Source organism: Eurosta solidaginis, chromosome 4, assembly GCF_040869045.1.
Source record: "Eurosta solidaginis isolate ZX-2024a chromosome 4, ASM4086904v1, whole genome shotgun sequence".
Lineage (NCBI taxonomy): Eukaryota > Metazoa > Arthropoda > Insecta > Diptera > Tephritidae > Eurosta > Eurosta solidaginis.
In genome coordinates, this window is record NC_090322.1 from 202,914,152 (window position 1) to 202,936,474 (window position 22,323).

Genomic DNA, 22,323 nt, shown 5'->3' on the forward strand with positions numbered 1-22,323 from the left:
CGAATCAAACGGTTATACCTTGTATTTAACACCTGTTTTTACTTATTGTAAATTACAAATGACCATAGCGGAAACCCTTGACAAAAAATGGAATATGGTTTTGAAGTTCAAGTCTTTGGGGTTAGCTCTCTCCGCTAAGAGATTGTTGCACAGTGTTATAAATAACAATAGATCCAAATTGTATCTAATAGAAACTAGAAAGCACAATTTTTGCAGTAACATATTTGTTTTCACTTAAAAAAAATGTGTATTCAAGTTTTTATCAATGGGAGAGTTAATTGGCATATCTTTTAATTTTTTTTTTTTTTTGCAGTAATAAATGTCTTGATTAGATATTCGTTTTTTGTTTTAAATATTTAATTTCGCTCTGCAACAGCAACTTAAATGCAAAATGAAGGAAAGACAAAGGTGTGCTATCACTATGGTAAATTTCCATTATTTTGTTTGATTTTTTTTTTTAAACAAGTGAAACAATTTTTTAAATATTTTTGGAGCAAAATAAGTAGACAAGACCTATATAGTTAAATTTTATGAGCTCTCTCATGAAAGGGTCTTATTGGATTCTCTTGGGCATGGTGTGAATAAAATGAATTTTCGCTTGAGCTCTGGTCAAATTTCTTTGTTTTTGGCCCTTTGAGAGTAAATAGAGGACGGGGAAAATTAGGAAGGCGGAGATAGAAAGAGATGGAGTAGGAGATAAAAACTTCTTAAAAGTAATGCAGAAACACATCTGGCAGTTCTTCTTCTTATACTATTAACTATAAATAAAAAGGGTTGCAAATCATAATACTTACATGATTAGTTTAGAACTCTTTGAATCTGAAATGAAAATAAAAGACTTTAGACTCGTTAGCTAAATCTTTTGAAGTTTAAGTAAAGAAGTATCATTCAGGATGAACGCTTAAAATACGTAGATGTTTTTGGGCGTTTAAGGCATTGCACATTGGTCCCAAATCCAAAATTTGTGGCATAAACTCAATTTTTAAACTTTGAAGTGTTCAAAAAAGGCATATAGTTTCCAATAGTTCATATACTATTGCACCTAAAAACCAGTTTTATTCAATTCATCTGGCAACCATCAGTTTCTGACAAGCCATCAAAGTCAGCTGTATCGACACAATAATATTTAAGTTTTGCGTGTTGTTTTTTGCTGTAAATTATTTATTAGTGGAAAACCTAAGCTTGATTGAAAAAGTGTACTTTTTTGTGAATAACGTGTGTAGAAGTAAGTAGAACTTACTTTTAACAAGTTTTTTCATGTTTCTAAGTGTATTAGAGTAGCTTTGATGTGCTTTGTGAAAGGTATTTTATGTTAAAAAAATTTTATAATTTTTGTGTTTCGTAGACAAAAAGTTATATAACTACACAATACTTCACAAAAGTAAAGACGCTATATTATTTAGTAAAGCGTATTTAATAAAGCCGTGCAAAAATATTATAGCCGTTTTTAGCCGTTTTTAAAAAATTCGATATTTTTCCAGTGAACTTCTATCTCAGCAATTCCGAATTGTTCGACATTTGGGTATTACATGGAAAAAACAAAGAATCAATCTCAAAGTGGGTGTTCGGAAAAATAAGTGCAAGTCTCACAAAATGGAAGATTCAAGAAATTAACAAACAAATTGCAAATGTTGACACCTATATCAAGAGATTTTTTTAAAAATTCAAGGGAGATATTGAACGATTCAAGAGTAAACATCAGAAGTGGTATTCTCGGCATATGGTAATAAAAATTGGAGAAAAAGATTGTGTGAAGTATAGCAAGGTGGGACGCCCCTCCTTAGCATATTCTGAAGGCGGTACAAGATTAAAAAGAAAATTAGCTGCTGATCTTATGGCAAAACATTAGCATAATACAGATCTGCTTACCCACGCAGCTGCTATGGGAGCTAGGAAGTCAAAACCTAACGACGTGGTACTTGTGTTAAAGGAGACATTGACTACACCTAGCAAATTTAGTGAGGTTAGAAAGAAGCTTGAGTATCAAGAGCCCATTCCCATAACTCCTAATGAAGCTTTGGCTTTTTTGTTTGAAAATGGTTTAACTAAAACAACATATAACAATACAAGGCTTCTAAATAAAAGTTAAAATTGCGATATATATCCGAGTTATAAGCAGTTGATTGAGGCTTCAGTAAAATGCAAACCTTCTGGAATTCATGTCTTGGAAAGTGTCGCTTATGTATCATTACAAAATCTGTTGAATCTTACTGTTGAGCGCATAATTACAATGCAACAGGACATATTTGATCAATTTCCTGACATTAGGAATGTGAAACTAATAGCCAGCTTTAGTTTTGATGGTCCGACTGGACAAAGTATATATAAACAGAGCTTCTTAGAAGAAGAACCGAAATCGCTTGATCAACCTTTGTTTGTCACAACGGTAATACCATTACAGTTACTCGATCCTACTGGCCGAATAATTTGGATTAACCGTTCTCCGCAATATATCAGATTTTGCAGGCCCCTTAAAATAGAATTTGCCAAAGAAACAATGGAACATATTTTGAAAGAAAACGCTAATTTGGATACACAAATTGAAGACTTGCAACCATTTGTGTGCTTTATAAAGAGAACTATTACTGCCGAGTTTGAACTGCACATGACTTTAATTGATGGAAAAGTCTTGAATATATTGACGGGGACTAATTCCTGTAAATCATGTCGGATATGTGGAGCAAAGCCCACGGAATTTATAAAAACTATTGACCTGAATTGCGAATGTTTCAAACCAAGGCCTGGAAGTCTGCAGTATGGCGTGAGCCCCCTTCATGCGTGGATCCGTTTTATGGAGTTTGTGCTGAAAATATCTTATAGGATCGGGGTAAATAAATGGCAAGTAAGAGAATCAAATGATAAGGCTATGGTGAGAGAACGTCAAACAAAAATGCAAAAGAGATTATGGGAAGAAATGGGACTGCACGTGGACAAGCCGAAACAAATTGGAAGTGGAAGTTCCATTATGGTACCACGGCTAGCAGAGCGTTTTCGAATTGTGACTTGTTTGCGTCAATATTAGACTTTGATAAAGAAGTCCTTAAACATTTTCATACAATTTTAATAACAATTTCCTGTAAATATAACGTTAATGCTTGAAAATTTTAACTATTCTGTGAAAAAGCTGCGCTCCTGTATTTGGAAAAGTATCCGTGGTATCCAATGTCTCCGACCGTTCACAAAATTTTAGCGCAGGGTTCTCAGATTATTTCGGCTTCTGCACTTCCGGTTGGCTGTCTTGGAGAAAATGCTTCGGAAGCTCGAAATAAATTTTATCAGCACGATAGGCTATCACACGCTCGAAAAAATATTCGAACTAACAATATGTTTTATGTTTTCCATAGAGCTATAGACTCTTCGGATCCATTGCTATCTAGCCTTTGTCTCAAAATCTACATAAGGCTCTCCCACCTAATGTAATTAGTCTTTTGGAACCAACAAGTCATATTTTTAATGAAGATTGCGCTAATATATCTTTCAATGACAACGATGACGTTTCAGATGAGGACGACTTGCAAAGTGTAAATGAATATTCATTTGATTTGGATGTGGAATCTATTTAAATTTTAATTAAAATGGAAACAATCAATTTGTCAACTTTCAACCACTTAGCTGCATTAGTATAATTTATGCCAAAAAAATGGAATTGGGACCAATATGCATTGTAGGGCACCTTTATTGACATGGATTTGCTATTTACTATTTTTCAAAGTATAAATTTAACAATTATGTTTTTGGTGGAGCAGTGCTTCACCCCATCCAATAGGTGCGACCGACCACAAATTGTCATCAATATCCTCTAACGGAAGTCCAAGGAAACTTGCTGTTTTAACAGGGGTGGACCATAATGGGAGGGGTGTTGGAGACGTTGGTTCCTCATCTGCAAGTTTAGGGTATTGTTCTTTGAGTACAGGATTCACTGGGCAATTCCTGGCATAGAGGTCCGACGTCTGTTGGGGGAGTTCACTAAGGACCTGCTTGTGTTTTTTGGTTTCATACAGCTGTGTTCTCAGGTGCAGTATTTCCCCATAATGCTTACGGAGATGACTTCTGAAGCCCCTGGCCGGTGTTGGCTCGTCAATCAGATGTTTGTTGGGATGCACAGGTTTCTGGGTATTCAACAGGAACTGTTTGGTTAGCCTTTCATTTCTCTCCCTAATGGGGAGTATTCGCACCTCATTATGTAGATGGTATTCTGGGGACATAAGAAGACAACCCGTGGCGGTTCTGAGGGCTGTATTTTGGCAGGTCTGTAGCTTCTTCCAGTGAGTAGTATTTAGGCTTGGCGACCATATCGGGAACGCGTAGCATGCAATCGGCTGGCCAATTGCTTTGTAAATGGTAATAAGTGTTTATTTTTCTTTTCAAGAGATTTGAGGATTTTATTAAATCTCTGGATTTTCGGCACAATTGAGGCTGCATGCTCACCAAACTGTAGATCCAAGATTTTGGGGTGTAAGACAGTCGGTAGCGTAGCGCCAGTGACGTAGATGTTCAAAATGGTCAACATTTGGGACGTCCATGTTGTAAATAAGGTCTCCCATGATTTAGTCGGTGATAATGTCAGGTTTTGCGATGTGAAAAAACTGGAGAGGTTAGGGAGGTAGCCGTTTATTTTGTTGCAAACCTCATCGATCTGTGGGCCTGGGCCTGTGGCCATTATTTTGCAGTCATCGGGGTAGGAAACGATAGTAACTCCTTCTGGTGGCGAAAGTAGCTTTGATAAGTAGATGTTAAACAAAAGTAGGGTTGAGAAACCACCCTGTGGCACCCCTTGTTTAATTCTTCGTGGTTTTGACGTTGCGTTTCTAAATTGCACCGATGCCTGCCGACCATCCAGATAATTTGCGGTCCACCTTTTGAGACTTGGGAGGAAGGGTAGACCCTTCCAGGTCTTGCAGTAACGTGTTATGGTTGCCCGTATCAAAATATTTGGAGGTCTAGCGCAACGAGTACTGTTCTATACAGGGCGTTTTGATTTAAACCGCAATTTATCTGGGTGCTAATGGCATTAGCGCGGTGGTTGTGCTATGAAGTTTTCTAAAGCCATACTGATGACAGGCTAGTTGCCAATTCGCTTTGAAATAGGGGAACAAAATGGCTTCAAGTGTCTTGGCTTTGGCGATAGGAGAAATATCGTGCGATATAACTCTCCTGTGTTAGCTGGCTTCCCAGGCTTTATTAGCGGCATCAACTTGGCTATTTTCCATTTTTCGGGAATGGCAAAGGTGGAACGAAAACGGGTTGAAGACATGTGCTAAATATTTGAAACCCTCTTTTCCTAGGTTTTAAGCATCGCCATGGCTATGCCGTCTAGGCCCACTGCTTTAGATGGTTTAGCTTGACCGTTGGCATCCTCAACCTCTTTGGCGGCGATGGTAATTGGGGACGCGCTGAATTTATGTTTATGTGCGCGTCTGTTGGCCCTCCGTCTAACTTTGTCAACCACAGAATGTATTATATATTGTCGGCAGAAAGCGCTCGCACATTTTTTCGCATCCGACAGCACTGTATCGCCAAAGGCAATGGAAGTTTTGTCATTGTGCTTAGACGGATTCGATAGGGACTTTACGGTGGACCAAAGCTTACCCACACCGGCAGAGAGGTTGCAACTACTTAGATGCTCCTCCCATTTCGCCCGCTTGTGTTCATCAACAAGCAATCTGATGCGTTAGCTTATATCCCTTATTTGGGGGTCGCCGGAAGGGGGCCGAATTTCGGGAATTCTACTGGCGGGAAGGAGGCGAGCCGAGGCGGATTCAATGATCTTGTGGAAAGCACGCTCCCCTTGTCGGGCATCAGTCGGGATAGGGAGGGCAGCAAAGCTGTTGTCTGTAAAGGATTTGTATTCGTCCCACTTTCCTTTTTTAAAGCTTAAGAAAGTGCGTTTTTATCTGACGATGAAGTCGGCGGTACGCTCCAGCGAAATATGTATAAGCAGATGGTCGGATGCCTATGTTACCATCGGCTGCCAGTTGACGCAGTATACGAGTCCTGCCCTCACGATTGATATATCCGGCGCAATGTAATAGCTTCCTACCGTACGTGTGGGGGCGTCTCCATTTATTGTGCAGAACATCGTTTCTTCTATTTGATCCGCCAAAATCTCACCCCTACTGTCCGCACGCAAGTGTGAATGCCGTAGATCGTCGTGGGCATTGAAATCGCCTAAGATAATGCGATTGTTGTCAGTGAGTAAGGCGATGATTTCTAGGTTTACATCGCCTGACCGGACAGATAAGCCCTGACGTTCAAAGACATTGTCCCTGTCGCCGATGTCGGGATCAAGTGTATGGTATTGCACAGAGTGGTGTATGGTAAGCGCAAGGCCGCTTAGGCGTAGACTACGTGACGCCCTTGAGCGTGAACAGCAAGGAGCAACAAAATATTTATAAAAGTTGCGTGGACGTCGGGTTTTGGGATCAAGCCCAGAACAACCTGTCCGATGCAACCATCCCTTGTACGAGACACACTGAACAGAGTATGACCGTCCTAAAAGATTCTTTTCCGGCAGATGCAGCAAAACCATTTCTCAGGACCGGTGTCAGGAGACGCACCCGGATTGGATTCGATGCCTTCCCGGAGTAAGAGAATATGGAGCAGTCCTGCTGCAAGGAGCTGCTGGGAGGATGACAATTTGTGGGAGGGACGCAACAAATTAAATGGGGTCACACTTAAATGACAGTCCTTGGTCGGGAAAAATCCCGAGTCGCTCCGGCACATAGAACCGGCTGCCTTGGGAATAATAGCGAATACTGCACTGATCTTCAAAATGAAAGGACTTAATATAAGAAAGTAATGATTTTGTATACAACAAGTAAGCATGTCTAAGTTCGGGTGTATCCGAACATTAGATGGAGCAATCCACGGTTTATGCGAGACAAATCGTACACATTCTTTCAGTTTTCGGTCTTAACTAAGGACGAAAGCTGCGACATAGCGTTATTTAAAAAAAATATATAAAAATTCTAGAATACTAGAACACTAGAACACCCGGCAGATTTTGTTCAGCCCGAAAATTGGTTGGCTTACATTTGAAAAGTGAGCCTCGCTTACCCTCTTCACTCTCTATCCCCTTATCGTCTTCTTTATCCTCCATTTGTCTTCTTATTCTTGTCCATCCCTTATTCGATTTATCTTCCTCCCACTCCCGAACCCACTCACTCCCACTCCTACTTCCACTTCACCTCTCATTCATACTCCCACACACACTCCTCTGCATCTTACGGACTCCATCTACCCCTCTACTCTCAATTATCTCCTAGGTGGAGTCTTTAAACCAAATATGATATACCTGCTTCGTCTGAACGATTTGAATATCTTTGTTTTTATAAACCAAAACGAAACTATATGAGACTAACGCAGGTACAATATTAAAATCGCATTTATCTTTTCAATTGAGATATAGATAGATAATTGAGACGTTCTCCTGCCATATTGTACTCCTCTCGGCGATAACGCCATTTTTCGTATTGCAGCTTCTGCAAAAGAAAAACATTTAATCTTCTTGCCTCGCCCTTCTTCTCTTCCAATTTCGTCCCTGACTCTCCTCCGTATCTTCCGAATTTCAATTTCTAGATTTGTCTCGCTGCCGCTCCACATAATTCCTCTCCTATAGTCTACCTCTAATTTTCTTCACCCGTTCCCCTTCTCTAAGCTCCTTCCTTCCTACCTTTCCCTCGAGAATGTCGCTATTTCCTACTCGCACTTTCGCTCTTCTGCCTCACCCCCTATCTACTTTTCTTCCTTTCACCTTTTCTTTCTCCCGGTCTCCAATTCCAACTCCTATATCTTATTTTCCTTTTTTTTCAGCCTATGACTTTTTCCTCTCGATCTTTTTCTTAACAACCACCCTTTTTTTAAATATATTAATTGATACCGAGAGCCGAGCCGGGCCCCTTGGACAGTTCGCGTTTGGCTCATAGTAGAACGTAAAAAATTTTTCACGCGAGACAATAGACTAAAAGAACGCTCCCCTACAGCCACACTGACTGGAAGTATGCAAAATATTCTTAATGTTATGCAGATGTTCGGAAATAATACTTTCATCTTCAAGTCGTGAAATTTGTTCAGAAGTTGAAATGGTGGCAGCAAATCACATCCCAAATTTGCTAAGTGGATGGCTTTGAGATGAATGATTTCATCTATCAGATCCGTAGAAATATCGATGCCATAAATCGTGCAGAATGCCGCTGCCTTTTATCTGAGCTCTTCTTCCTCAGATCCTGATACTTCTACAATAAACTAAATTTAATCACAATGTCATTTACGGCTTCGAAACATCTTGTCATGTTACCAATCAAGCAATCCAAAAGAACGTAAAAAACTTGCTTGACTTGAATTGAGTTTCGGAGTCACACTCAGGTGATTCGCTAGGTAATTCATCGAACTGGCGCTTTCTTATCTTCCTTTTTTCTCTGCGAAGGTATTCACAACTCCTATACTCCCTGCTAGAACCTTACATTCTTGAAGTATGATCGACCATTGATCCCTGAACTTCTTCAACTCATCAATCAGGCCACGTATGTTTTCTGTTTCCACGTCCAGTGTGGCCGCTCTATTTTATTATCAGCCTGTATTTACAGATGTCGTTGGCTTTTACAAAAATGAAAAAGCAATACGACCAAACCGATGAGGCATAGTTATAATCGAAATAAAATGTGATTTTAAGGGAGTTGAAGCATTTTCGAGAGATAGCGCTTATAAAATTCTGTCAAAAACGTTTATCTAACTTAAAATCACATTTTATTTCGACTATGACTATGCCCCATAGTATTTGATTGGATGCTTATAATTTAAGTGAATTGATTTTCAATTTTAAAATAATTTTTTGTAGCAACAAAATATGTATGTATCTATGAAATCCTAGTTAGAGTACTGTCAATACTGCTTTGCCTTGCCGGGCCCCCGAAAACGTTCCGAGCCCCAGGGCAATTGCCCTGGCTGCCCCCCCTCCTCGACCATGGTCATGGTTAATTGAATTTCTTTTTTCGCACAGATGATTTTGATATATATAAGTCTATACCTATATCGATTAGTTTATACCGTCACGGGGTACCATTATGCGAACAAAATTAATATACTCTGTGAGCTCCGCTCAGCTGAGTATACAAATTGCTTGCGATCCGTGATTTATTTATGCTATACCAACTTTTCCAACGTCAAATATTGTTTTCACTTTGAATATGAAATAGCAAACTGAAATTGTAGATTTTTACTTACATAGAATGTGAAAATTCCAACATCAGTTCAAGTCCCAGACTACACAAAAACTTGCTTAATATGCACAAAAATTGCTTTCTGCGCTTAAGAAAAGATATTAAATATTAAATCATGTCCTAGAACGGGTTAAGGAAATTATCTTGATGGTACAATTAACCACTTACAACACACCACATTTAGCAAGAACGCGAACCTTTCGGAAAAGCACAATTTGTGGTGTGTTTGGGGCTTTTAAGCTTCCTAAAGCAAATTAATACATCATACTAAGGCATTCATACATTGGTGTGGTGTAAATAAAATACAAATAACAAATGTTATGAAGAACCAAAAATACATACATATTTAAGTTTTAAATGATGTGCACATAGTAAACTTATGCTGCTAAAACAATTAGATCATCATTAAGTTTCTCTGTTGAAGAAACGAAATCTGTGACAGCGCCCAATAACAGCCAAAGTCAGTTTATTAGTGAAGAGTCGTAAGCGTTTACTCAAGATTTTTTATTTCACTTTAGCTTTTATACCAGAATTTTTCTGTATTTTAAGAGAGAACATAATAAAGCTGATGTTGACTTTGGTTGTTTTTACATTACAAAAAATAGATATTTGATGACAATCATTATTACAAAATCGAGCAAGGAGAAAGCTGGGGCCTGTTATACGATCCGTGGTCGAAATCATTTTTTTTAAATCGCTATAGCTCTGAAATGGTTAATCGGATTAGGGAAATATAGGACATTTTGGCTACCAGTGCTCATTAAAGATCTGCCATGGCTACATGGCTGTAAGCTCACAAAATTTTGATCCTTCGCCAAATATCCCACGAATTTTGAGCGCGAATTTGATCGACCTTATATTCGAAAGAACCACTCGACTGACAACTTAAAATACCAGATGACAACCTAAAATAGATTTACAATGCTTTAGGAATCGATTTGGTTTTTCTCAGCTAAAATAAAATTGATGTATGCCTATTGGAGAAATGATGGGTCTGACTTTCAAATGTTATATAATTTACAACCAATTTAACACATGTGAAAAAGGTGGAAGGGTCATATGAGATCAACGGCCATAACGACAATTGACCTTATTACAACTTCAAATGCCCACCCACCAAGTCAATATGGAAATAAAAATATGCTTATGGCCCTTATTTTGAGCATCTTTCGATTTTCGATCTTCGCTGGCTATCGAATATCGACTTTCAAACTCATATTATGACAGCTCATTGCTGTTAAAATTTTTGTTGTGTATCTAATTTTGAATCGACTTCGGGTTTGTTGTCGACGCTGTATTGAATTTGAAGAAAATTGTTTTGTAATGTAAGTTTTTTGTGTTTATCTTCTACTTTTTTTCTACCTAATAGTAATTTCCAACTATTTGTATTAGTCCTACATACATATATAGGTCCAACGTCATGAATACGAAACAACAGCTTTGAATTTTGTTTTCAAAAATGGGACAAAATTCGTTTATAACAAAGGGACTTGCACAAAGGCTCATGTGGCAAAAAATTCCGAGTGCATTCTCGTTCCTGATCCTGAAAATATGGCTGTATATACAAACTTTAAACACATACAGCATAAAGAAACTAATTTTCCCATAACTATTTCCCAAAAATCGCCTAGTTTTTTGAAAAACTCCTCCAGTACTTCCTTTACAGAAAATGGTATATCAATATGGATATTCAATGAAGTGAGTCCATTCAAACGTTCTTGACTGATTGTACTCCGCAAGTATGATTTTAACCTTTTGAGGGCAGAAAATGTGCGCTCTGGTGTTGCTGTCGAAACTGGTAGAACGGCTAATATGCGCAATATCTTATTTACATGTTCGAAAGCATTTGGATTCACCATCTGAAAAAATAAAATAAAAAAGAAATATAGCATAAAAATTTTGTAGGTAATCATCAAAATTGTGCCCATCTCAAGTGCATCAAACACGTTTTTAAAGTTCTGACCATCGACTCACCTTCTCCACATTTTGACTTCCATTGCAAACTCGGTTTTGGAACAATTCACAACACTTTCATAAAATTCATGCAGTTTATTGCATTTTTCAGTGTTGTATTAATTTTTGGGGAGCAAAACACCGAAATTTTCTAAAATTAGTTGGTGTTTCATGTAACGGCTCTTGATTTTAACCTTTTGAGGGCAGAAAATAACGCAAATTTTATAAATGACCAGCACGTTATATTTAAAGATGTCATAAAATTTATTGAATTTCTGGTCATTTAACGTGCCATGACACCGAATGACCGTATGACTATTTGAAGTGGTCATAAGATGGATTAACTTTATGGCCGTTGACGTTATGTCATCCCGCCAAAAAGGCCCGTCGAGGCTTGTATCCTTGTTAGAAAATATGTATGTTAACACTTTCTTTTTACTTAATTTCAATAAATTTCGACTTTGCAGTTAGGTTCAGGCTAATAACTACATAGAAGCTGTCGAAGATTTAAGTTAGCCTCGGCTTTATAGGCTTACGATTCACCCGCGCCGCACTGTGCAAAACCAGTAACTGGCAAAGAAACGAAGCCAACTCCTGCTATACCGGCAGCGGGGAGAGGAATTACTCGAGCCTCGTTTTGCATACTTAAATAGTTTCGGTTTATATAACTAAGTGTGGGCCTTATCTTGCCGAGTTCAGAGAACTAGGAAATGTAGGAGAAATATAGATATCACAATTGTACCCGACTCCCAAGATCTTTCACTAAATCACTTATAACTACTCGATTACATCATTACTCGCCTTTCCAATTACTGTTTATTGTCACGTATAATTCAGTTCTGAATCTGCTTCATTTTAACAGAATTACTAAATAAATCACTTCCGCACCTATCCGGAAATGTTCCTCAAATATTGATTTATCGCAGCTTTCTTTAGTTGCGCAGCGAGTCCTTTTGTCCAAACACATACATGTGTACATATTAACACACAACCAATATATTTAAAAGTCAATATTTCAAATATTAATAGAGCATGTTTGATGTACGAGGTGAAAATTGTCAACAATAATACTTGAAATTAAGTAGCAATAAATACCAATTAAGATGTCACCATCAATGATACACCTCCTCCTGGTACATGCTCAACAACAGCCAATATGTACACGTGTGTATTATGCACATATGTGTTAGTGCGGCAGGATACACGTTTTTTGTAAACTGTATTTAGATATTATAGCGATGTATGGGTAGGTTCATATTAACATAGATAAGTCAAGGAGTGTACCAGATAACGAGAAAGCGACCAGATGTTTTCCACACATTTAGCACATCAATGGCAATCAAAAGGTCCTTAGAGTAGAAAGAAGACAGAAATAAGCATCTATAGTGGGAAGAAATCGTAACTTAGGGATTTATATTTGCATTGAAATATATTTGATGAAATGAGGTATGTGCATATCAGGACTAGGCAATAGGTAGATAGATACGACCGAGCGACGATACAAAAACAAAAAGTACATACATAAATCAAAACGATTACTAGCAAGTCACGGCTAATTACCATAGCTACATATCAATCGGAGCTAAGAAATGAGCCGAAGAGAAAATGCGCCAGAGAAATACACGGTAAAAAATTCGTTTTTTTGTTTTAAACCGAGCAAAGTTTACTGTTGATTTTATATCACTATTCAAACCACTAAACAGTTTTAAGCCACTTCTAAGATACTTTGGTTTCAATTTTAGTCCAGACACTTAAAAAATAAGATTTTCGATAAAAAGTTTAAAATAGAAACCATCAATTTTTATCCATAAACTTTTTTTAGTTTATGGTACATACTATTAGAGAATAAATCCAATTTTTAGTATTTTCGGGTTTAAATTTTAATCCAGAAATTTGAAAACTATTTTTTCTAATGAGTGGTTTGAAACTAAAACTTAAAAGTCCTATATTCTACAATAGCTGGCGACTAATTATACTCAGTTGAGCAGAGCTCACAGAGTATATTAAGTTTGATTGGATAACGGTTGGTTGTACATATATAAAAGAATCGAGATAGATATAGACTTCCATATATTAAAATAATCAGGATCGAAAAAAAATTTGATTGAGCCATGTCCGTCCGTCCGTCCGTCCGTCCGTCCGTCCGTTAACACGATAACTTGAGTAAATTTTGAGGTATCTTGATGAAATTTGGTATGTAGGTTCCTGAGCACTCATCTCAGATCGCTATTTAAAATGAACGATATCGGACTATAACCACGCCCACTTTTTCGATATCGAAAATTTCGAAAAACCGAAAAAGTGCGATAATTCATTACAAAAGACCGATAAAGCGACGAAACTTGGTATATGAGTTGAACTTATGACGCAAAATAGAAAATTAGTAAAATTTTGGACAACGGGCGTGGCACCGCCCACTTTTAAAAGAAGGTAATTTAAAATTTTTGCAAGCTGTAATTTGGCAGTCGTTGAAGATATCATGATGAAATTTGGCAGGAACGTTACTCTTATTACTATATGTACGCCTAATAAAAATTAGCAAAATCGGAGAAGGACCACGCCCACTTTTAAAAAAAAATTTTTTTTTTAAAGTAAAATTTTAACAAAAAATTTAATATCTTTACAGTATATAAGTAAATTATGTCAAGATTCAACTCCAGTAATGATATGGTGCAACAAAATACAAAAATAAAAGAAAATTTAAAAATGGGCGTGGCTCCGCCCTTTTTCATTTAATTTGTCTAGGATACTTTTAACGCCATAAGTCGAACAAAAATTAACCAATCCTTTTGAAATTTGGTAGGGGCATAGATTTTATGGCGTTAACTGTTTTCTGTGAAAATTGGCGAAATCGGTTGATGCCACGCCCAGTTTTTATACACAGTCGTCCGTCTGTCCTTCCGCATGACCGTTAACACGATAACTTGAGCAAAAATCGATATATGTTTACTAATTTCAGTTCACGTACTTATCTGAACTCACTTTATCTTGGTATGAAAAACGAACGAAATCCGACTATGACCACGCCCACTTTTTCGATATCGAAAATTACGAAAAATTAAAAAATGCCATAATTCTATACCAAATACGAAAAAAGGGATGAAACATGGTAAGGTAATTGGATTGTTTTATTGACGCGAAATATAACTTTAGAAAAAACTTTATAAAATGGTTGTGACACCTACCATATTAAGTAGAAGAAAATGAAAAAGTTCTGCAGGGCGAAATAAAAAACCCTTAAAATCTTGGCAGGTATTACATATATAAATAAATTAGCGGTATCCAACAGATGATGTTCTGGTTCATCCTGGTCCACCTTTATGGCGATATTTCGAAAAGGCGAACACCTATAGAACGAAGGCCCACTCCCTTTTAAAAATACTCATTAACACCTTTCATTTGATACCCATATCGTACAAACAAATTATAGAGTCACCCCTGGGCCAGAAAGGTCCACTCCCTCTTAAAATACTCATTAACACCTTTCATTTGATACCCATATCGTACAAACGCATTCTAGAGTCACACCTGGTCCATCTTTATGGCGATATCTCGAAAAGGCGTCCACCTATAGAGCTAAGGCCCACTTCCTCTTAAAATACTCATTAACTCCTTTCGTTTGATACCCATATTGCACAAACGAATTCTAGAGTCACCCCTGGTCCACCTTTATGGCGATATCTCGAAAAGGGGTCCACCTATAGAACTAAGCCCCACGCCCTTTTAAAATAATCATTAACACCTTTCATTTGATACCCATATCATACAAACAAATTCTAAAGTCACCCCTGGTCCACCTTTATGGCGATATCTCGAAAAGGCGAACACCTATAAAACGAAGGCCGACTCCCTTTTAAAAATACTCATTAACACCTTTCATTTGATACCCATATCGTACAAACAAAGTCTAGAGTCACCCCTGGTCCATCTTTATTGCGATACCTCGAAAATGCGTCCACCTATAGAACTAAGGCCCACTCCCTCTTAAAATACTCATTAACTCCTTTCGTTTGATACCCATATTGCACAAACGAATTCTAGAGTCACCCCTGGCCCACCTTTATGGCGATATCTCGAAACGGCGTCCACCTATAGAACTAAGGCCCACTCCCTTTTAAAACACTCATTAACACCTTTCGTTTGATGCCCATATTGTGCAAACAAATTCTAGGGTCACCCCTGGTCCACCTTTATGGCGATATCTCGAAACGGCGTCCACCTATGGAACTAGGGATTACTCCCTTTTAAAATGCTCATTAACACCTTTCATTTGATACCCATATCGTACAAACGCATTCTAGAGTCACCCCTGGTCCATCTTTACGACGATATCTCGAAAAGGCGTCCATCTATAGAACTTAGGTCCACGCCCTTTTAAAATACTCATTAATACCTTTCATTTGATACCCATATCATACAAACGCATTCTAGAGTCAACCCTGATCCACCTTTATGGCTATATCCCTAAATGGCGTCCACCTATAGAACTATGGCCCACTCCCTCATAAAATACTCTTTAATGCCTTTCATTTGATACGCATGTCATACAAACACATTCTACATGGTTATTTTCCCTTATGTTGTCACCATAGCTCTCAACTGAGTATGTAATGTTCGGTTACACCCGAACTTAACCTTCCTTACTTGTTTTTTATAATTTTTGATTTAAATTTTAGACCAATGAGTTCTAGCAAAAAAATAAATGAATAAATGCAAGCCGCGATAACCTCCGAATAGATTATAGACTGAGCTTTTATTCCAGTTTCCGTCATGCTCCTTTTAATTTTTCCTATAAATTGGCGGGACGGGGTCTATGTGTTTACGTCTACTCTGAACGGCTTCTGCAAGGCAGATGAATTTTTACCAAGAAGATTTTAATTCCAGTTTTTGAAGGTTTCAAAATACATACTCAAGGGTTTGAAAAGCAAACAAAGGTTTAAGTTCTTGTATTTTAAATAAATAAGTGGTGTGATTTTTTTTTTTCCAAAAAACTATTGTAAAAAATTTCGCGATAACAGTTTTTTGAAAAAAAAAATAAAAATATATATTTGGGTTTCGGGGAGTGGTTTGTTCGAAAAATTTACCCTTTCGCCATGGTTTTTTTTTTGCAAGCTTGAAAGTTATTTCTTTGGGTATGCGTAATGGACCTTTTTTTCCTGAGTCTAAATCCTATCGAAAAATCGATGGCGCGATATCGGTTAATAAATCGTAAAAGTTTAATATTTCAAGCAAAATTTTGAACCGTGTAGTAGGTGAATGAATGATGGTGAATTGGCGCCACCACACGTTTTAAAGACAAACCCCTTATGTTCATTCAAACATATTATTTCTGTATGTACATATGTGCATATTCATATACACATGGGGCACTCTATGCCAACTAATCCTAGAGATTTTTGTATCAACTATTTCGGATATGGATATTATTTTGTGCTCTTCCAAAAGTGTCGTTATATGATTTTTCCCATTTTTTTTAAACCATCCAATTCGAAAATATAAATTTCGACAATACCTTCTTTTAAAAAATTGTTTTTTTTTTTTTTAAGTAAAATTTTGCGATTTGGGTAATTTATTGTGTTCTTATTAGGGCTGGGACTATCCGCATATTCGCATACGGATATCCGCTGACACGGATAAAATCCGGACGGCATGGATATTCGGTTAATATTCGTTTGTGAAACTATCCGAATATCCGGATTTATGAAGATCCGGTTAATAACCGTATTTTTGTATATCCAGTGGAAGCAACAAATTGATGTACCATATATGTTTATTTAACATTAATAACAATAAATTCGTGGGGCATTTAAATCAATTAACAGTTTTTTTTACATTATAAACAAATGGCACTGTTCTTATTTTCAATTGTTCGTAAAATTGTAGCTTTTTAATTTTTGACGTTAATTTAATAATCTACATACATATTTTGTGAATAATTTTTCGATGTTTGCTTCGTTCAATTCTGATATGCAGATATTCAACTTTTATATTACAGTATCCGGACATATGGATATCTGGATTTTCCCTTTATGAATCCGGATATCCGGATAGCCGGATTTTTTGCTTAGCTATCCGGTTATTCGAATATCCGCTTTATCCAGATAGTTGAAAAATCCGGATGCAGTTCACAGGCCTAGTTCTTATAGATTGCATCATAAATTGAGATGTTTTGTTTTAGTTAAACAGAGATTTTCAAATATCTCTGAAATGGTGAATAGGTTTGGAGACATATGTGTACTAGTGGCAACTGGTATTCAAAGGAACACTGCATCTGTAATGTGGAATAAATAATTGCTCTTTCTATTCGATTGAACAAAAATATGGAGAAAACTAGAAACAGTGTTTTTAATTCCCTGTTATAATTTCAATTGGTTCAGCTGCGAAACTTTGTGACCACTTGAGAAAATCTGCGGTGAACTTTAAACCATTTTGGAAAAACGTAATGGCCATAATGGTAATATCTTTGATATAGGAACCATATGAAATGGTCATGCTCCCTTATTCGTTCCGAAAATTCAGTGTAAAGATATCCAAATTTTTTTGTTTCTTCATTATCTCCACTTCACTATAGATAAATAAAAAAATTGCAAATGCTTTCTATTTTTTGTTAACATGGAAGCTGCCTAATAACATAATTTTCCTATACATATGTATAGCGAAAAATAATATCAATGAAATTTTCTTTTCAAGTTTGACTATTTTTATAAACTTCAAAAAAACTAAGTTAGAAATATCAAAGGAAAACAAGGCTCGAGTCGTGTTTCACGATCACGTATCGAAAAACAATTTCATTCAAACGATAAAGATGAATTCTCCAAACTAAAAATGAAAACAAAATGGTTGATATTGATTGGTGCATAGTCATAGTCGAAATAAAATAGGTTTTAAATGTAGTTGCAGCTTTTTGACATAATTTTCTATGAGCTATCTGTCAGAAAAGTTGAAGAAACATACAAAACCTACTCTATTTTGACTATGACTATGCGCCATTGATTTAATGTGACCCTACAGCTAATACGGATGAATTAGCATGGAATGTCTCATATGCACACATATTTACATATAAATCATATTATAGCATATGAATTGGTCCTTTCGTTGCCAGCACGCTTCTTCATATTCTTTTTTATGTAACACATCCTTCCTTTCTAGTTTCCTTCACTTTTACTTTGAGGAACCGGGAAAGTTGTGGGTGTGCCGCAACAAGTGGTATTTTAATGAGAAATTATTATGTGCTTGTGATTTCACTTTCTGTTCTGTCAATAAACAAACCCATTTCGTTTTCAATGTGCTATCCGAGAGTTTTTAAGTGACATAAATTTTCTAGGTGTTTTTTGGAGTTGTTGTTGTTTATACATATGGGGTATTCCATCCCATTTCGACCAATTTTGAACCCGACCCCTTTATAATTGGCTGAAAGTTGTTCTTCTTTTTCTAGCTTACGAAAAATTTTTTCATTCAATTCAAAAAAAGTTATGAATTTAAAAAACACCGTTTTTGTTTTCAAAATGCTATAACTTTTTCAAAAATTTACCGTTTGGGATCTTTTTTTTTTAAATTTGTTTTTAAATGTACTTTTCGGAAAAAATACAAAAAAATGTTTAAAGGTTTTTTTTTCAATTAAATAAAAAAAAATAATAATCGGCCCACTCCGGGATTACTGGGGATGATTGCAGAATTGATTGAAGTTTTTTATGAGAAAAAAAATGGCTAAATTCGAAAAATCCCGAAAAACTGAAAAATTACAAAAAAAAGCTTTAAAATATTTTTTTCTTATCTTGTAAATCGATCCCAATAGAATCGAACCATCACTACTCGCATAAATTAGCTGCCTTCAATTCTATGGTTCATCGCCTTATTAACGTCCCACTAAGCTGTGTTGCTTACAACAAAGAAAAACACAAAATGTGAGCATCGCAGAAACTAATGGGTATTGCGCCAGCATGGTAGAGCAGCTAATAAGAAAACACCAGCGTAAAAAATTCCAAAAAGAGTGCAGTTCGTTTTTCGGCACAGTGGGCGAAAAAGACAACATGACTTGGTGCAGCATGACTTACGACCCATATTATTTTTCTGATATGAAACATATCTTTAAAAAAGCTGGTTTAAATTTGGCTCCAAAATCAAAAACAAAACTGAAGGCCTTATTGAGATCATCTAAGGATAAAGGTGACATCTTGGACAATCCTGGAGTGTACTCAATCACTTGCTCTCATATAAATGACGACGGAGTAGAATGCGGTGCAAAGTACATAGGCCAATCGACGCGCACTGTACGAATCAGGTTCAATGAGCATTTAAAATACATACAAAGTATTGAGCCCAAAAGTGGCATCGCCGAACATGCATTATCGAATCAACACTCGATAAGTCAAGACGACTGTAAATTAATTAAAATAGAATCTAATATTAGTAGATTAAATATTTTAGAATCCCTACATATTTATCTAAATAAAAGTGTGTCAGTGAATCGTGATAGTGGCCCACTGTATACAAATCTTTACTCAGCTTTCCATTAAACTTCGTTTGATCCATATTTTGTTATTACTTAATTTTGTTGTTGTATTATACTCTCTTTATATCTTTTTGCTTTTTCATTGTATTAGCCGATAATATTTGACAAATTTGGATAGGCTTACTTTGTTACTTTGTTATTTCTGTTGACAATGGTTAGTTGAAAACTAGCAACTGAAGAAGACACCACGCGAGTGTTGAAACATTTGTCTTGTTAGAATAAAAACAAAAAACTTAAACGACTAAAAGGTGTTGTTTCACTTTCTTTACAGTGTCGAAAGTCGTTTAGCACTCAAAAATAATTTAATTTAATTGAATTAAATAATTAATTGGCTTATCTTGTGGACATTTTCGAACATTTAAATAAACTGAATATGCAACTGCAAGGTTCCGGAAATAAACAGTTACAAAACGTCGGAAATATATTCATTTTTGAAGACAAACTTCGAGCTTTTATTTGCAAACTTCAGTTGTGGATAAGTAAACTTGAAGAAAAAAATTATTCTGCGTTTGCGACATTTAAAACTCTTGTGGAAGACAAAAAGTATGGCTCGAGTGTAGCAAATATCCAAAAAAACATTAAAACTCATTTACTCATTTACTCTTTGACCCGAAGTTGAACTTTAATAATCATGTTGACTTCATCATTGCAAAGTCCTATTCAGTACTTGGTTTTATCCGTCGGAATTCCACTAGGTTTTCTGACCCTTACACTCTGAAAATGTTATATATAACATTTGTACGCTCGCGTCTTGAGTACGCAGTTTTCATATGGAGGCCCTATAGCCAAGTTTCTATTAAAAGAATAGAACGTATTCAGAAGGTGTTTCTTAAATTCGCCCTAAGAACCTTAAAATTCGACGATCCTGTCCCTTCGTATGCTTCGCGTCTCATGCTTATTGACCTACAATCTTTGGATAGTCGTAGGTCTATGTTGTCGATGACTTTTATATTCAATATTATTCAAGGGATCCTTGATTGCCCTTCTCTCATGGAAAGGATTACTTTTAATGTTCCTAGGCGTAACCTCCGAGTCACTTACCCTTTTTACTGCAAAAAGGTTAAAACTAATTTCGCCAGCAATGCTCCTCTTGCAAGATCTATGCGAGAATTTAATATTTTGTCTCAAACAATCATCATTGATTTTTCAATGACCACTGAAGCTTTCGTAAATCTTTTTCGCTCGTTATCTATAAATCTTTAAACTTGTTTTAAATGCTTAGCATATTAACTTCTTAAGTTTAGTATGTAACATACTTATATTTTTATATAAAAATGTATGTACTTGTTGTTACTAGTCTGTAAGAAACTTTGTTTCATTGACGGTATTCCAATAAATATAAATATAAATATAAATATAAATGAGATAGTAATTTGGAATAGGAAAAGCGTCACATGAAAACGAGAGCTATATGGAAATAGCTGTAAAATGAAAATGCGAAAGTGTCGTTTGTAATTGGGAAAAGTCAGTCGTGAATAAGAAAGCGTTATTTGATATTAAGAACAGTTAGTTTTCAATAAGAAATTGTCAATTGAAAATTACAAAGCGTCTTTGGAAGTGCCAATTTCTTCGCTTCATCCACTAAGTGTTCTAAATGTTGGATCCGTGGGTCGCTTGCTCTGCCAGTGTTGAAGAACTAACCGAACCCATGCAGGGCATGCGTCCATCCCAAACGAACTCCTTTGTCGGTCTATCGATCTAATACAAACACTGATATCTCGCCAAATAAATTAGTGTTTCGGCCTCAATCGAAATACAGTGTCGCATTTACAGCTGACGCTTTCTCATTTTCATATGACGCTTTTGCATTAACACTTTTATGTTGTTATATTAGCAATAAAGACACTCCACGAAGGCTTTGGGGAGTTTTATCGATGTTGATGGTACTTTGCCGGATATAGATCCGATACGTTCCGGTAACAAGCTTCATTAAGGTACTCACTCAACCACCCGGGAAATGATTAATATGATAACATTATCCCGCACCCAAGCCCGAGTTTCTAAGTTAAAATTTACTAATCTTATTACCAACTGAAAAATCTTATTTTCAAATGACGCTTTCTCATTTACAACTCGAAATGGCATAGACCAGGGGTCGGCATTGCATAGCAAAATTGTGCTCTTATTGCGTATGCGATCATTACTTTTAACTTTTGGAGATCTACATATGGTGTAGATAATACGCAGTTTAGTTTGGTTTCTATGGGGACTTTTTTTTGTGTTTGGGCGCCCCTTAGCCCGCAATATCTTTTACGGGATTGAAAAAACACTTGAGCATTCATATAGAGTTCCGTTTGCCCGATTGTAGCCGGAAATCGTGATAGGAAGCTGATTTTCACATTAGGGCGTCACTATGTCGAATATGCCGGAGAGACTTCGCTAAAGTTTCTCCTCTTTTTACCGCAACCAAGATTACACATGGACTTGTTTGCGTCCACAACCCTAATGTTGATTGTATTTCATAGAGTAGATACAAGAGAACGGGATCAAGAATTATAGCGCAGCTTAATCACCTGGTGAGAGCCATAGCAAATGACCGAAAAATAATACTGCAGACAAACCGCTTTTTATCCACAGAACTGTCTGTCGTTGTATTTGCAATGTTAATCCAGCCGACTTCTGGTTTAAACCGGTACC

The 22,323-nt window shown here is 36.5% G+C and overlaps 1 protein-coding gene across 2 annotated transcripts in view; it reads left to right on the top strand.

Annotated features, from left to right (window-relative positions):
• Positions 1–269: 269 nt before the first annotated feature.
• The window catches only part of LOC137248935 (uncharacterized), a 109,800-nt gene continuing 87,746 nt past the window's right edge, over positions 270–22,323 (top strand). The window contains exon 1 of one of the 2 annotated variants that reach the window (XM_067779935.1): positions 270–408. The gene's annotated coding sequence lies outside the window, so the exon portion shown is untranslated. Of the gene's footprint in view, positions 409–1,495; positions 1,558–22,323 lie in introns of those variants that run through there. The other variant, XM_067779933.1, reaches the window with a different exon arrangement.